Source organism: Leuciscus leuciscus (genome assembly GCF_965113295.1).
Source record: "Leuciscus leuciscus genome assembly, chromosome: 13".
In the NCBI taxonomy this organism is placed as follows: domain Eukaryota; kingdom Metazoa; phylum Chordata; class Actinopteri; order Cypriniformes; family Leuciscidae; genus Leuciscus; species Leuciscus leuciscus.
In genome coordinates this window covers 41338925-41356166 of record NC_138737.1, presented here as the reverse complement: position 1 = coordinate 41356166, position 17242 = coordinate 41338925, and the positions used below count along the sequence as shown (strand labels likewise).

Below are 17242 nucleotides of genomic sequence, written 5' to 3'. Positions count from 1 at the left end.
TGTGGGATGTAGCTTAATATATTCCCTGAAAGATCATAATTACTGATCAGCAATTTAAAAGACTTTTATTATTTTTTGATAAACACATTGGTCTTTTTTATTTTATCTGGGACACAATAAATATGGTCTTAAGTTTCCACCATATAACACTTTATTTTTTTATTTTAAGGTGCAATTAGTGCTCAGTATAACATTGTTTGTTGATTGTTCTGTAGTTCTTAAGCCGTAGTAACATTAGCCTTTTCTATTCTTGAAAATGTCATTGTCTATAGCTTCTTTAAACGCCAGGGGGCTAAGAGATATAACTAAACGTAAAGCTTTATTTTTATTTGTTAAACAGCTGAACACAGATTTCTCGTTTTGTCAGGAATCTGACTCAAACTCAAATGAGATCTCAGTGGGGGAACGATTTATGGTTTTCTCACTGTTCAGAAAGATCAGCTGGAGGCTTAACGTTGAAGCACAAATATAATGGTGACATTTTGCACACAGATACAGATCCAAAAAGGCCTTTTATCTGCCAAGTGGTTGGTTACAACAAGATTGTTTTAATCATATTCAACATTTACGGGTACAAAAACATCCAGTTATTTGCTAATATAGAAAATAGACTCAAGTATTGGCTAACAAAATTTCCAAACTCTCACATTTTACTTGGAGGAGACTTTAATATTACTCTAAATTCTGAGATTGACATGTGATAATAATAGACATGCATATTTTAAGCTTTTCATGGACAGGTATGATTTAAGTGACATATGGAGAGTTAAATTCCCAGATGTAGTTTCGTTCACCTGGAGTAATAAAGACAACACTAGACATTCTCGCATAGACTTCTGGTTAGTTTCAAAAAGTATTAAAGAGCAGGATATCTCAGTTAACAGTCCCTGTCCTTTAAGCAATCATAAAGCAGTATTCATTTCTATTAAATTATTTTCAGATAATGATTATAAAGCCAATTACTGGAAACTTAATAATTCTCTTCTTAAAGTGCAGGAGGTTAAACAGAAAAATCCCACAGTTGATTTTTTTTTTTTTTTAACAAAGCTGTGGTGGAAAATTATTTTAGTCTTAATTGGGAGTTATTTAAATATGAATCAGCAAAATACTTAGGAAGCTTGATAGTAAACTTGCTAAAATTAGAAAATTGGAGGAACAGAGAGTTATCACAGGCATTTCGGTAATGTCTCAAATTTCGCCAGACGTCTTAACAGAGGAGGAAAAAATTGAAATGCTTAACTTACAAGAGAGCCTGGATAAAATATATAAAAGGAAGGCAGAAGGAGCTTTTATAAGGTCTCGGAAACAGTGGTTAGAAGGGGACCAAAATTCCTCATACTTCTTCAAACTGGAAAAGTTTCGCGTAAAGATGAATACTATTAATGAATTAAAAATTGGCAACTCTATAAGTGATGATCAACATTTAATATTTGATTTTTGTTCTTCATTTTATAAAAAGCTTTAAACATCAGAATATGCTGACAATGATTCTTCAATATTCCTTAATTCTCTACATAATACCCCTAAGCTCGACAACTCAGAAAGGGATTTTTGTGACCTCCCCTTATCCCTGGCAGAAGTCAGTCAGTGTTCAGAACTGAAGACAACAAGTCACCTGGGACAGATGGGCTATCCTCTGAAGTTTATAAATTGTTTTCCCAGCAGATGACGCCCTTCTTACTGCAGGTATTTAAATGTGCTTTAATCAAGGTTCTCAAACTGACAGGAATACTTTTAGTTACCTTACTAAAATCTCTTACTGAAATTGCAGCATCTTTCAGAGACATAAACTCAGAAAAAGAAAGAAGGTCTCCTTGAGCACTGAATAAATCAGAAACAAAAAGAATATTTTGATCCACCCATTCCTTGAAATAAAGTGATTTGTTTCCACACAATACATTTTCATTATTCCAAATAAGACACGTGTGTGGGGAGAAATGATGTTTGAAAGCAATCTTCCAGGATTCTAAAAATCTGAGAGTTCAATAGGTAATTTGCTGCATTTAAAATGTAGTGATGGGGACGAGACCGCCTATGCCGAGTCTGAGTCAAGACCGAGTCTTTGAAGGGTTGAGTCCGAGTCGAGACCGAGTCCGTTGGTTTTCAAATTCAGTCGAGTCCGAGTCGAGACCGAGTCTTTGAGGAAGCAAGTCCGAGTCGAGACCGAGTCTTTAGGAGTCGAGACCAACTCCTTTTTTTTTCTTTTTTTTTTTTTCTTTATTCTCTCCCACACCTCTGTATACTTACAAAATGTGTTAGCCCAGCATCTAAATTCTGTGCTCACACTCTCTCTCCTTATTTGCTTATTTGCTCTCTCTACGTTTTTTTTGTTTTGTTTTGTTTTGTTTTTGTAACTTTTCTGGTCCAGTAATCTCTCTCTCTCTTTCTTTTTCTCTCTTAATTTTTTTTTTCTTGTTTAGCAGTCTTTCTTTTTCTCTCTCTCTCTCTCTCTGTCTCTCTCTCTCTCTCTCTCTCTCTCTCTCTCTCTCTCTCTCTCTCTTTCTCTAGCTCTCTCTTGCCGTCTTTCTCTCCTTTCAATCTCTGATAAGGCATGTGCCTTTCTTTGTATACTGAGTATTTATGTCTTGACTCTCTGTTTGTCTTTGTCTATATGTGTAAAGTCCTTTTGTCCAGTGTCTGTTTGTTAGTTTTGTATTTATGTTCAACACCACTACTACTTCTAAGCTCAACCCCAAGCAAAAACGATGGAAAACATGTTATGACACACATCCACTCAATACTGTCAAAAAACAAACAAAAAAAAACACTCACGCCATATTCCCTCAACCGAACCCCTTTATCCCTCTCTTCCCTTCCTCACTCTCTTTTTCTCTTTATCACTTAATATGGCTCTTAACCTATATATACATGTTAGTCCACAACTCTGATATACCTGACATACACACATGCAACCACTTAACTTGATAACATGGAATGTGCGCGGCTTCCGTAACCCAACCAAAAGACTTAAAGTAATGAATCATCTAACAAAATTGGGGGCTGATGTTTGCTTCCTTCAAGAAACACACTTAACAGATACAGAATTGCAACATCTTAATTTTAGACAATTTGACAAAATATACTCTTCAACATATAACAGCAAACAGAGAGGTGTCTCTATTTTAATAAATAAAGACATTCATTTCACATTAAACCAATCTATCATGGACCCAGACGGTAGATTCATCATCATTAATGTAACTCTAAATCAAACAACATTTACATTGGCAAACAATTATGGCCCTAACAATGATGATCCTTCTTTCTTCCACAATCTTTTCTCCATACTATCAAATTCAAACAACCTCATCATAGCTGGAGACTTCAATACAGTCATCAATCCCACAATTGACCGCTCAAGCACTTCTGGCAACTTAAGAAACTGGCACTCCACTGACATAATAAAGCAATATATGGAGGACTATGGCCTTAGCGACAGTTGGAGAATGAGGAACCCTTTTTTAAGAGAATATTCATATTTTTCTACAGTCCACCAATGTTCATCTAGAATCGACTTATTTCTTATCAGTAATTCGCTAATAACCAAGATATCAGATAACACAATTCATCCAATTGTAATTAGTGATCACGCTTCTATTTCTCTGTCTATAAATATTCAAACATATGCTAAAACTTCAACTAGATGGCGCTTCAATACCTCATTATTAGAAGACCCCAACTTTACAACCCTTATAAGGCGAGAGTGGGCATTCTTTCTGGAGATGAACGACTCTCCAGACACCTCACCTTCACTGCTATGGGAAACTGGGAAGGCCGTAATCAGAGGAAAAATAATATCATACTCATCATATAGGAAAAAACAGCAACAACAATTGGAAAATATATTAGAGCAAAAAATCAAATTCCTAACAAATGAAATATCTCACCATCCCAGTGAACCAAAACAGAAGGAATTAAAGGACCTCAAAACACAAATTGATGACATCATACAGAAAAAAACACAATTTCAAATTCAGCAACTGAAATATAATGGTTTTCAATACAGTAGTAAAACAAACAGTAAATATTTAGCAAATCTACTCCAACATAAGAAAGAGAAATCAATCATCCCAGCCATCTTAGACGTCACAGGAAACATTCATCAAAACCCACAGGATATAAACAACACATTTCGGAATTTCTACAGCAACCTCTATTCCCCCACTCATCAACCTACTCAATCAGAAATCGACACCTTCTTGAATAGTCTGACATTGCCAAAATTAACTGCAGAACAAACCAACATTCTAGACGCACCCCTTAGCCTTAATGAACTTACTAAAGCACTCAATAAAATTCCTAGCAATAAATCTCCCGGGCCAGATGGATTACCAGCTGAATTCTACCGACACTTCTGGGACATATTATCACCATTATTCAACAGAGTAACTATAGAAATTAAAACGTCATCTACCATACCCACACACATGAATACAGCAGCCATGACATTACTGCTAAAACCCAACAAAGATCCATCTCACCCTTCAAGCTATACCGACCTCTCTCACTATTGAATACTGACTTGAAAATGATCACCAAAGCACTAGCAGCCAGGATAGAAACAGTCACCCCCACACTCATTCATCCAGATCAGACAGGCTTCATTAAAAATAGACACGCCACAGATAATGTCCGCAGACTTTTTAACCTATTTAATATAGCACAAGAAAGACAACAGAAAACCATTATCATTTCACTTGATGCAGAAAAAGCTTTTCGATAAGGTAAACTGGTCTTTTTTATTCAATACACTTCACAAGTTCGGTTTTGGAGAGTCGTTCATCCACTGGATTAAAATACTGTACACATCACCCAGGGCCACCATCACCACTAACGGCATCACTTCACAGAGTTTCACACTGCATCAGGGCACCAGACAGGGATGCCCACTCTCGCCTTCCCTCTTTGCCATTTTCATTGAACCACTCGCAGCAGCAATACGACAAAACACCATAATCAAAGGAATTCAGGTAGACGACGTACAACACAAAATCAGTTTATATGCAGATGATCTTTTACTTTATTTACAGAACCCACGAGTATCACTTCAAGAAACGTTCAATATCATCAGCAGATTCTCCCTAGTCTCACATTACACTATCAACTGGAACAAGTCAATTTTACTACCACTTTCAGATGATGTATGGGATTCTGGAGCTCAGGACACATCATTCCACCTTCACACAGGCAACATCAAGTATCTAGGGATTCAGATTTCCCCCAGGCTGTCAGAGCTTTTCACCCTCAACTACACTCCACTCCTAAAGAAAATTGAAAACGAATATAAACGCTGGTCTAAACACCCACTCACACTCATCGGAAGAATAGCTGCTGTCAAAATGAAAACCCTACCCCAAATGAACTACCTTTTTTCTATGATCCCCATCACTCCTACAGATAAATGGTTCAAAACTCTTAATTCATTAACAACACAATTTTATTGGAAAAACAAAAAACCCAGAATATCACTCTCAACACTACAAAATAAAAAATCACATGGGGGGCTTGAAGCACCAAACTTCCATCACTACTTCTTGGCAAATCAATTACAGTACATAGTTAAATGGATCAATATACACAAGTATAATTACCCGTGGCTGGAATTGGAACAAAACCAGTGCACAAATATCTCAGTTGCAGATCTCCCCTTCCTCTCTCACAATCAATCAAGAAATCCAAATTCTGCCAATGCATTACCATCCATTCAACTCTGACAGCCTGGTGGAAAACGAAACAAATTACAAAATCATCACTAGAATTAAACAGGTTCACCCCACTCTGGCACAACCCAGAATTCATGATACAGAACAAACCTCTTTATTTTCCCACATGGGCACAAAAAGGAATTACACACCTTCACCACTTATTTGAGAACCACCATTGCATGTCATTTAACACACTCATACAGAAATATGGGGTTGGGAGAGAACAATTCCTTCAATATCAACAACTTAGACTTCAAATTAAAGATAAAACCACACTTACCAACAATGCATTACAATCTTCTCAGCTTATAGAAGAAATTATGAAAATTAATAACTTCAAAAAATTAACCTCCCAACTATATACATTGATTTCCAAACAAAACACAACAATGACACTCCCAACAACCAAGTGGGAAACCGACCTGGCCATCTCTTCTAACTCTGAGTACTGGGAACAAATCTGTAGGAACATATTTTTCATGACCGATAACACAAACCTGCAGCTTATACAATATAAAGTCATTCACAGAACTCACATCACCCAAAGTAAAATGTTCAAAATGGGCCTACACAACACCGATATTTGTTCACAATGCACTTAAGGTAGCACAGATGACTATTTGCACGCCATGTGGCACTGCCAACCAGTTCACTCTTTTTGGATTACAGTCACTGAGACACTGTCCACTATCCTGAGCCACAGAATCCCATCATCACCAACACTTTGTCTCATAGGCGACTTTTCCGAAATCCATATCCCGCAAAAATACAGGAATCCGTTGCTCATCTCTCTAGCTGTCGCTAAGAAAGTAGTTCTCCAAAACTGGAAATCAAAGAAATCTTGCCACATCAATCACTGGACAAATTTAATCTCAGAACACATTTCAATGGAGAAACACAATGCACACAGAAGGAAGCAAATATCAGCCTTTGAAGACACTTGGTTTCCGCTTTTGACATTTCTTAATACCACACAAACATAACTACAAGCCATGTACATTACCAGACACATACCTCCCCCCTTTCGTTCTATAGGTTTATATATTTTCTTTTTCTTTTTCTTTTTTTTTCTCTCTTCTTTTTTTCTCTTTTGCTTTTGCCCCTGCAGCTATCACTTCATACACACAGGCATACACTATCCACACTCATGCGTAACATGTTTCCAAACCCATTTCCCCTCAAACACCTTAATTATGACCAACTAATGTAAACCTCAGATCAACAAATAGAATTTGCTCAAGATCATTCTATTCAATCAATAATAATAATACGTTCTTGTGTTTGTCAATTGTCTTGTCCCTCTGTTGTCTGTCTGTCACCTTGTCGTGTCTTATATGTTACGTGTTACACTCTGTACGTGGTGCTATAATCCCCCCTCCCCTTTTGTACCCAGGGTCTCACTTAACTGGGTGAATGGTTACGCACCGTATATAAATCTATTGTCTGTATTGTAATATATTGTGTATATATTTTGCTTTATTAAAAATAAAGTTGTCCTCCGAAGAGGGGGGGTGGTGGCGGGCCAAAAAAAAAAAAAAAAGGAGTCGAGACCAAGACCATAACAACATGTCAGTTTTCATGTTCATGATTTAATATCACCCCAGTTAATAATCAACAGTTAGGCCTACAGACTAAGCTAGATTGGGAATTGTTTAGAGGAGCAGTCTTAACATCTTAATATGGACTATGCTTTTACTATCATTAAAAAAAATCCCTACCACATGCATCATCTTCTGCCTATTTTTCTAAACTGCTTCAACAGTGCTGCTCTGTCATTAACATGTTAAGCCCACCCTGACTTTTTTAATCATAGTTAGGACATGCAGAGCAAATTTAAATATTCTAGTGGTATGTATTCTAGTGGACTAGTGATGGGGACGAGACCGCCTATGCCGAGTCCGAGTCAAGACCGAGTCTTTGAAGGGTCGAGTCCGAGACGAGTCAGAGAAAGCAGAAATCGGTCTCGAGACCGGACTCGAGTACTACATCACTATTAAAATGACAAGATAATAAAAACTGAAGGTCACCACAATGTTTGAAGATTATGTTAGGGATCCAAAACCAGTGTAATCCATCATTAGAAATACAATACTTAATCCAGTTAATTTTGATAATAATAATTTTTGAATAATATTAGCCACAGGTCTATAGTGTTGTATTACAAATTTATGAAATGTTTAATTTAGGTTGCAACAGTAAAAGTTGAGTACATTGAAGTTAGCATTTTAAGGTTAGGTTAGGATAATAGTAACAACAGTTTCTGCCAGTCCTATTTTTCTCTATTGTAAGTCACCTTTTGTCTTTAAATGGCTCTTGAAGCCCCAGTTTCACTCAGACTGATGGGATTAGCACATGAATGATTCCCTGAGAATCTCACCTTTTGTTCTGCAAATGGCTTTCGGACCCAAATGGCTCTTGGAGCCTTATGCTGATTGAATTAGGATTGGCCAGACCCTCAGTCTAGAGTGTTACCTAAACCTGTTACATGCTTTGTTTGAATTTGTCTCCACCTTCAAAAGTCCCTCCTCCTAAAATGCCTATAAGATACCATGTAAAGTTCCCTTAGTTAGATTTTGTTGGACGAACCGCAGCCGCACTCGAATAAAGAAACTCTTCTGTTTGAATGTGATCCCAACGTCTCCTGGTCTGCTTTGAAGAAAGAAAAAACTTTCCAACAATAGCCTACGTGATTTCTGAGAAAAATCCGATTTAAACCAAGTGTACAAGTGTATATATGGGGGTTTAGATATCTATGTGCATAATCCACCTTCCAATCCCTGAAGAAAGCGTTTCTATAATCTTTCCTTGAAATCCACTATTAAAGGGATATTTCACCGCTGGAAAGATGAATGCGTATTTAAATTGGGTAATTTATGTAGTAGAAATGTGAAATTATTTTAGAAGTTGGTGCGTTCTAGACTGAGAAAAGCCAGAAAATGTATTTTTGGCTCATGTGGATGAAAGACAACAACTCCCAGAATGCACTTGCTTCGCTGCCCTACGAGGCCACACCCAAGCCACGCCCACCGGTTACAGAGGGCAGTGTCGGGAGAAATGACACAACTAGGCGACTAGACTAGAGTTCCCCTATGGGCGGGTTGAACACATGCGGGATGAGCTCCTCCTACTGGCTGGAGTCTCTCGCCTCAGGACAGAAAAGCCTCATGAAGCTACATGATGATTTTTGTGTCATCTGAGGGTTTTTTCCAGACACACAATACAGAAATCTCTGGTCTCAGGGGGACATGAGGGAGGGAAGCACGGTCACTCCAAAATATTACCGGGTTTCTACTGATACAAAGCTTAATGCTAATCGGTGAAGTATCCCTTTAAGTTATATTTGGCAAAAAAGAAAAACTACAGCTACAGGTTTAACTATGCTAACAAAACAAAAACGCATTGAAAAACTAAAAGCTGACAGAAAAAAAAAGCAAACATTGACTACAACATAATCAGTTATTAATATTTAGTTGGTTCTCTCTTGTTTCTGCATGTCCTCAAAATATCTTTGTATGAAAGTCTGGACAAAAATTATGTCGGCACAATTTATCATGTTTCTTTGATTTATAATCACAAATAAAACAATAAACTCCAAGCACAACCATGCAATATGACTACAAAATCTGTAACACATTTATAATAATATTTGAGAGATTGTCCTAGGCTGGGCATCACTTTTGGTCTCTTACTTGCATTTAAAAAGTTTAAAATATTTTATTTTATTAAAATATTAACATGGATGCTCAGATTTGTGAGTTTCTGGGTTTACCATATCTGATGCTGAATTAAATCGGTCAACCTTCATTTTGGTGACCTATAGACAATATGTTAGAAAAAAATACATAGATGGAATAATTATTGTGCTTATTATCTGGTGAGTCAACTAAAGTGTCAAAGTATATTTACATCGAATATTAGATTTATGTTTCCAGTAAAGATTGTTTGTGAAAAAAGGTTTAGTGCATCAAAATGTTTACCGACATGAAAATGACAATTATCGATCATTTATTAATTATCGATCATCGAATCTTTTTCCATTTAACCTCAAATGTTGCGAAAAACTAGTTTGGAAACACTTTCTGCCGAGAAAAAGGGTTTTAAAGCAAATAAATATGGTGTCACATGACAGAAGCTGTATTTGTTGATCCCGTTATAAAGCACCGTTAAAAAGGTTCATAATATTCATATAATTAAATTGTATATTTTATTATTTGATCACTATTGGTAAGAATAATACATATTACCTCTCAAACATCATTCTTCCTTATATTTGTAATTTTGTCTTTTTTATAATCTAAAAAAAGTTAAGCAGAGAAATAGCCTAATAGCTGCACCCGTTTCTGAATATTGCTGGATCAAGTGTTGATCTAAATAGTCTTTATAATGAAGTACAAAAAATCATGACACTTGTTAATAAAAATAATTGTTTGTATACAATATAATAATATATAATAACATGTTGTTTGAGGAAAACAGAGGCTTGTAAATCTCTGCCGCTCGTCAAAACTACAAATGTGTGTCTGTCAAACGCAGGAAGACTGAAGGAGTTTCCAATAAAGGCAGAAAGAAAGGTAAAATAAACATGTTACGTCTGTAAAGTATTGTTTCCACGACTTAAACCCTAATTATCATCCCAAACATTTAATCTTTCACTCTGAGCATTAAATCACAATCACATATTATTTATTTATTTAAAACACAAGATTATCAGCAAGAACCTTTTACATCCATTTATTCCAATGAACAAATGATCATTTCTCCTCTATAACTGAAATAATTATTCATTTAGTCTCATGTTGAACAAACACTAAGAATGTGCAGAATTTACTGCCTCAGTGATTTGATGTAATACAAGAAAAAAAAAAAGATATATAATCATATATAATTATGATGCAAAAAAGTTTAGAAATGAATAAACACACATTGACTGAAATAATCGGGTAAATGTCAATTATCCTGAAAACATGAATGCTAAAACGGTCTCTAATCGGTCTAATTGTGTGAAGTGGAATATAAATGAAAACTTCTTGTTTATTGATCTGAGTGTTGCTGTAGTGCTGGATATCAGTCATGTGATCATCACGGCCCAATCACAGCCACCGTACTGATATTCAGATCAACAGCACTCTTACTCATATGATATGGATTAAATATTGGAAACATGATGAAAGCAGGAAGATCCAGATCTACAGGAGTGACGTTTACTGACTATTGACCGGTAAGATCTTTAGAGAGTCACAACAACAGAAGAATGGAAAGAGTGTGTGAGTGAAGGTGGTTGTGAATGTGTGTAGATGTGTGTTAGTTACAGGATCAGAGAACGACACCGTTCCTCCGTCATAGTCCAGATTCACTCTCACACGATCAAGCTTCTGTTTAACATTAAAACCAGAACCTGAAAACAATCCGTACTGATCATACTCCACACACCAGACATCAGTGTTGAAGAAAACACTTCCCTTCCTCTGGTTTGATGCTGTAGTTACTCCAAGAATCCAGGCTGAACTCTCTTTAACCTCCACATCCCAGCAGTGTGTTCCTGAGTTAAAACCCTCTGAACCCAGAACACACTCATTACAGTTAAATCTCTCTGGATTATCAGGAACTGGTTTATAGTTCCCGCTGTATCTCACACTGGTCAGATCATCAGACAGGACGAGACGTGGATCTGCAGTGTTTGGATCCAGAATCACAGGAGCTGATGAGACACAATCAACAGATGCTTTTATTCTGATCTTCATATAATGATCAAGAGTGAACCCAACACAGATTATTATGAATTATGACACTCGTCCTGTTGATCAAACACATTTTCCTCTGATCACTGTCAGTGCTGTTATTAGTTTCACACTCGTTTTTATCATCAGCGTTTAACGGCATCAACTACAAACATTAAATATGAGATTCAGACATTTGTGTCCATCAAGAGAAACTGATACTTTGGGAAAGTTAAATAACAATAAATCAATGAGATCTGTGTAGATTTATGCTGTAGATGAAGAACTGTAAGTGTGTGTCTGATCTTCAGCAGCATCTGATCATCTTCATTTTATTGGCTCTTATAGTCTGTGTTTTGTTTTAAATTAGTTTATTATGACTGTCTGTTGTGTTTGACTTACAATCATGAATCACCTTTAACACTTCCTAGCCACGCCCTAGCAACCATTGTCGAGCACCCTAGCAACCCAAATCCAAAGAGGGACATCTTCTAATCTGAATGTCATAGAGGAGTTGCGGTTGGTTTATATCATTCATACTGGCAAGCAGCCTTTGAAGTAACATCATTGGCAGCTGCCAAGCCACTCCCTAGCAACTAAACAGAGTACCCTAGCAACTGTTCAGCAAGACCTATATCTCTGCACCAGAACATCATAGACACATGGTGGTTGGTTCCTTTGACAAATGCTAGCAAACAGGACTTCCATCATGCTACACATGCTAGCAGAATAGCTACATGCTAATAGCAATTAGCTAAGTGTTAAAACTTGTCAACAATGCTAACTAAAATGCAGTAGCAGCATGCTAGTCATGTTAGCACCACGTTCATAACATGCAAGGAACATGGTGATTGTGTTAGCATCATGCTAGCAACATGCTAATCTTGTTAGCAGTTCGTTAAAAAGATGTTTGCAAAATGTTAAACATGTTAGCATCATGCTAAGAACATGCTAATTGTGTTAACAACATGATAAATGTGTTAGCATCATGTTAACAAAATGCTAATTGTGTTAGCATCTGCCTAGTTCAGAGTTTTGCCACTGCAAGCACCACTCACATTTTCTTCAGGAAATGTACATTCTAGTTATTATTGTTATTATTCTGAGACATTTAAAAAACAAATTGTAACCTAACAAACACCACACTCGTATCTATCTATCTATCTATCTATCTATCTATCTATCTATCTATCTATCTATCTATCTATCTATCTATCTATCTATCTATTCATCTATCTATCTATCTATTCATCTATCTATCTATCTATCTATCTATCTATCTATCTATCTATCTATCTATCTATCTATCTATCTATCTACCTATCTATCTATCTATCTATCTATCTATCTATCTATCTATCTATCTATCTATCTATCTATCTATCTATGTCATGAAGAGCCTCTAACTCTCCACCCATCCATCATGTCCAGCTCAGATCTCCTGCTGTCAGACTCACTGTTTTGGACGATGTCCTGCATCTTCTTCCAGACTCTGAACGGCAGGTTGCCCAAGTATCGTGGCACATGAATCAAAGCTCCAGAAGCCATCTGTGGATCCGGCTGTGAGCTCTGGACTCTGGAAGAACATTCAGGAGTCAGAACTGCAGTGGCTTTGGATCAGAACCAGAGAGACCAGAGACAGGAGCAGATCACTCACCTTTCCATTGAGACTGGAAACTCCTGCAGAACAAACACACCATTTATCATCAAGAACTCAATCAATCATCAATCAATCAACCAATGATCTGAAATCAGACCTTCAGAAAGCAGACGTCATTGGCTTTCATCATCTCCTCCATGTCTTTGATTGTGTGTGAAAGAGCTGAGATGTGTGTGTTCATCTCCTCCAGCTTCTCCTTCATCCTCTGCTTCTTCTGCTCCTCTTCCTCCCTCAGTGCAGTGACTGTAGCTTCTTCTTCATCTCTGAGAAACTGATGAAGCTTCTCAAACTGCTGTTTAATCTGACGCTCTGTGTGCTCAGCTTGAGACTGAAATCAAAGCACATTCACTTCAATCATCTCAATCGACACACATCATTAATATCCAAGATAAACTCCGACATACCGATATAAAACGACATAAAACGGATCCAGAAGCAGATTGCTGCTAGTCATTTACAGAAATAATAAACTGGAATACATAATATCAAATCATAACTGTATATAGTGATCCAACAGCTGTAATGAAAATGACTCTCGTTTCTGTTTCCTCACCTTGATGTGTTGAACTGTTTTCTCAAACTCTGCTTTCAGTTTTTCATTGTGTTGAAGTTTCTCTTGTAAGGACTTCAGTGCTGTATTGAGCTCCTCCTAGAATTGAACAAAAATACATTAAAACACCAGATTACAGTGAAGAGAAGACAATACAGTGATATGATCATATAATGCAGTGAAAGTATTTGCCCCCATCTCATACTAAATTGATTCAGAAATGAAAACCTACCATAAAACAAAGGCAACCTGAGTAAACACAAAGTACAGTTTGTAAATGACAATGTTATTTATTGAAACAAAAAGGCTCTCCAATACCAACTGGGCCGGCGTGAAAATGTATTTGCCCCCGTAGTTACTAATTCCTCAGATCTATGAAACTGCATTTATAATGTAGTTCAGCTGGACTAAACACAACCAGTCCTGATCACTGCAGTCCTGTTCAATCAAATCAACACTGAATACTGAAGCCTGATTGGTTCATGTCTGACGGAGTTACTCGCTCCAGTTCTCTCTCAGGCTTCAGGAGTGTGACTAACACTTCAGTCTCAGACATCGACGCTCACGTCCTCCGAGCTGAAGCACAAGCTCTGCTAGTGAAGGGTGACTCAGGCTTTTACAGCCGCTTCTTCCTCGTTCCAGTGAAGATGGATTTGAGATGTCTGAACCACACGGATGCGTACTTTAATATTCAAATAGCCTCTCATCACAGTTCTTGAGATTCATGTTTGAAGGGGCTTACCATCCTACAGTCCTACCATTCAGACTGTGTCTTGCTTCACGCACTCTTATGATATTCGTGGATGCGGCCCTCTCCCCCTGAGACAGATGGGAGTTCGCATCCTGAATTACCTCAATGATTGGCTGCTTTTGGCCTAATCGAAGGCCTGATCGCACAAAGATCTTTGCTCCTCACAACGGCCGACCTTCGGCCTCTCTCGCTAAAGACGCCCTTCTGCCGGCTCTGGCATCGGTCAAGCGAGTTGGTGATCTGCAGGCTCTTTCAGTGGACGCATTCTGCCTCAAGTTTGGGCCTAATGACAGTAAAGTCCTCCTTAGACCAACACAAGGCTATGTGCTTAAGATGCTTTCCACGCTCTTTAGAGCTCAGGTCATAAAGCTCTCTTCCGTTCTGCACTAGTAGCACGACGCTCTTGGATTGCGCTCCCCATAAGTGTCAGCTACTTATGCAAGGCGAGTGAACAGTATCGAAAGGGAATGTTCCAGTTACTAACGTAACCCTGTTTCCCTGAGATAACGGGAATGAGTATTGTCTAGTTTGTTGTGCTACTGTACACAAGTCACCGCTGCCGCTCATCAGTAGAAAAATTCCGAAAATGGCTTTCGGTGTGACTTAAATAGGCAGTCGGTCCGGTTTTGGCGACTGAAAAGCCCTTTGTCTGTGCAGGTGCAGAGATGTAAACCAATCAGGCTTCAGTATTAAGTGAAAAACGAAGTTTTCCTCATCAGTGTCAGTTACTGATGCAATGCTCATGATCTCAGGGAACTGAGGATACGTTAGTAACCGGAACGATCTGTGTTTATGACTCGTTATGATTCTTTACATGTGAATCAAGAAACATTTGTCTTACCTTATATGATGAAACCACTTCACTGATGGGTCTGAATTTATGATTGTCATGTTGTTTTGAATCTCTGCACACTAAACACACAGGCTGTTTGTCCTCCAGACAGAAGAGTTTGAGTTTCTCACTGTGTAAACTGCAGATCTCCTCAGACCCTGATGAACGCCTCTCATTTCTCTCCTTCAGGAACGACTCACACAAGTTTCTTAACGCAAGATTAAATGGAGGATTAGATCTTGAGGATCTTCTCCTGCAGACAGGACACTCCTGAGATTCCTTGGTTCTCCAGAACTGTTGAAGACACTCTTTACAGAAACTGTGACTACAGGATAAAATAACAGGAGCCTTGAAGATTTCATGACACACAGGACAAATATAATCATCTTCAGCTGCTGAAGCCATTTTCACTGTTTGAGCTCCAGCAATCTAAACTTTACTTTCACTTTCTGAACGACGGTTTAAAAAATGATTCACCATGAGAATCACAAAGATCAGAAACAAACTTGTTCAGAAAGAAACTTCTCAAATTGTTCTGTGAAATTTTCCCCTTCGTACTCCACTGATCACTGAGTCTTTATTGCTTTTGTCGAGACAAAGTCAGTATGGCAGGAAAGAGAAATAACAAGTCAGCCTCTTCCTGGTTAGTGTTGTAAGAGGGTGGAGCTTCTGATCAAGGTGTGTTGAAACAAGTCAAAGAACAACATCAGGATTTCTTTAGGTAAAATTAACTAAATCTAAGCCTATTCAAAATTAATTTGCATTGAAACATTAAGATATAATGCTATAAAGCCTTGGATTAATTTTAAAAAAAAAATTTATAATTAAAAATAAAAGATCTCAAAACCCTTATTCGTGTTTTATTTATTGCTCTTCTTTATTGGTCACAGAGTTTCTCCAGGGTCTGTCATGATCCCTCTCTCTTATAATGATTTCTTCTCATGCTGAAGTTTCAGTGATAAACACTCCTCTGTTTATCTGCTGATGTGACAAAGGTTTGTCTCTCATGGATCACTCGTCAGCACCTTTAACACTTATTTAGTATTTCTTGTTAATTATGAAAAACATACTCACTTTATTAGCATAAAGACACTTCTTAAATATAATATCAATATACATTCAGTCACATCACTGTTTATTTATATATACACATATGCTACATTATTGCATTCTTTTCTACTCACTATATTACTGTACTGTTAAATGTATTTGTTTTATTTAAATCAAATGTTATTTATTTTTATCAATTTATTTATTTTAATCAAATGTTTATATTTTTATTTTTTATTTACATCAAATTTAATTTCTTTTTTTTATTATTTATTATTTATTATTATTTATTTTTGACAGTTTTTCTCTAAACTTTTCCCACACCTGCTCTAGAATATGCTGTTCACGACACATCGACACATTTTACTGGAAGATCCATTTAAGAAGAAAAAAAAACTAGATGTACCGCATCGCAGTACAAAATATGACCGCCGCTCAGGCCTGCACTGGCTTTCCACAAAAATAAATGACGTGGAGCAATTTGGCTGTATTGCGTGTTTATGTATATACCTAAAAAAAGTAGTAGTATGTGCATGTCTGTCTGTGTGTGTGCGTGTGTGTGTGTGTTTGTGTATGTGTGTGTCTGTGTGTGTGTGTGTGTCTGTGCGTGTATGTATGCGTGCGTACATCTGTGTGCGCGTGTGTGTTTGTGTGTGTGTGTCTGTGCATGTGGATTTGTATGTGTGTGTATGGGTGTGTGTCTGTGCGTGTGTATGTCAGTGTGTGTGCATGCTTGCGTTTGTTTGTATTCCTGCATGTGTGTGTGTGTGACAGTATCATCCTAAACCAGCAACCCTTCGCTCAACAGCACCATCTACAGGCCGATGAGTGTACAGTCACTAAATGTGCACATAAATGAATTTATTTTATACCCCCCCATGGATGAAATTCTGCGAAAATTAGCATACCCCCAGAGGATGTCAAGTTAATCATACACATGAAATATGGTGCAGTTCTGAACATCTCAACTGAAGATA

General features: G+C 37.4%; 1 pseudogene across 1 annotated transcript in view; it reads right to left on the bottom strand.

Moving 5' to 3' along the window:
- The window catches only part of LOC309513407, a 28138-nt pseudogene extending 12049 nt beyond the window's left edge, over positions 1 to 16089 (bottom strand). Inside the window, exons 1-5 of the transcript XR_014211667.1 lie at positions 15225 to 16089; positions 13636 to 13731; positions 13080 to 13410; positions 12880 to 12998; positions 10910 to 11403 (exon numbers count right to left, since the gene is read on the bottom strand). The product of XR_014211667.1 is annotated as an uncharacterized misc_RNA (transcript). The remainder of the gene's footprint in view (positions 1 to 10909; positions 11404 to 12879; positions 12999 to 13079; positions 13411 to 13635; positions 13732 to 15224) is intronic.
- Between the last annotated feature and the right edge of the window lie 1153 nt (positions 16090 to 17242).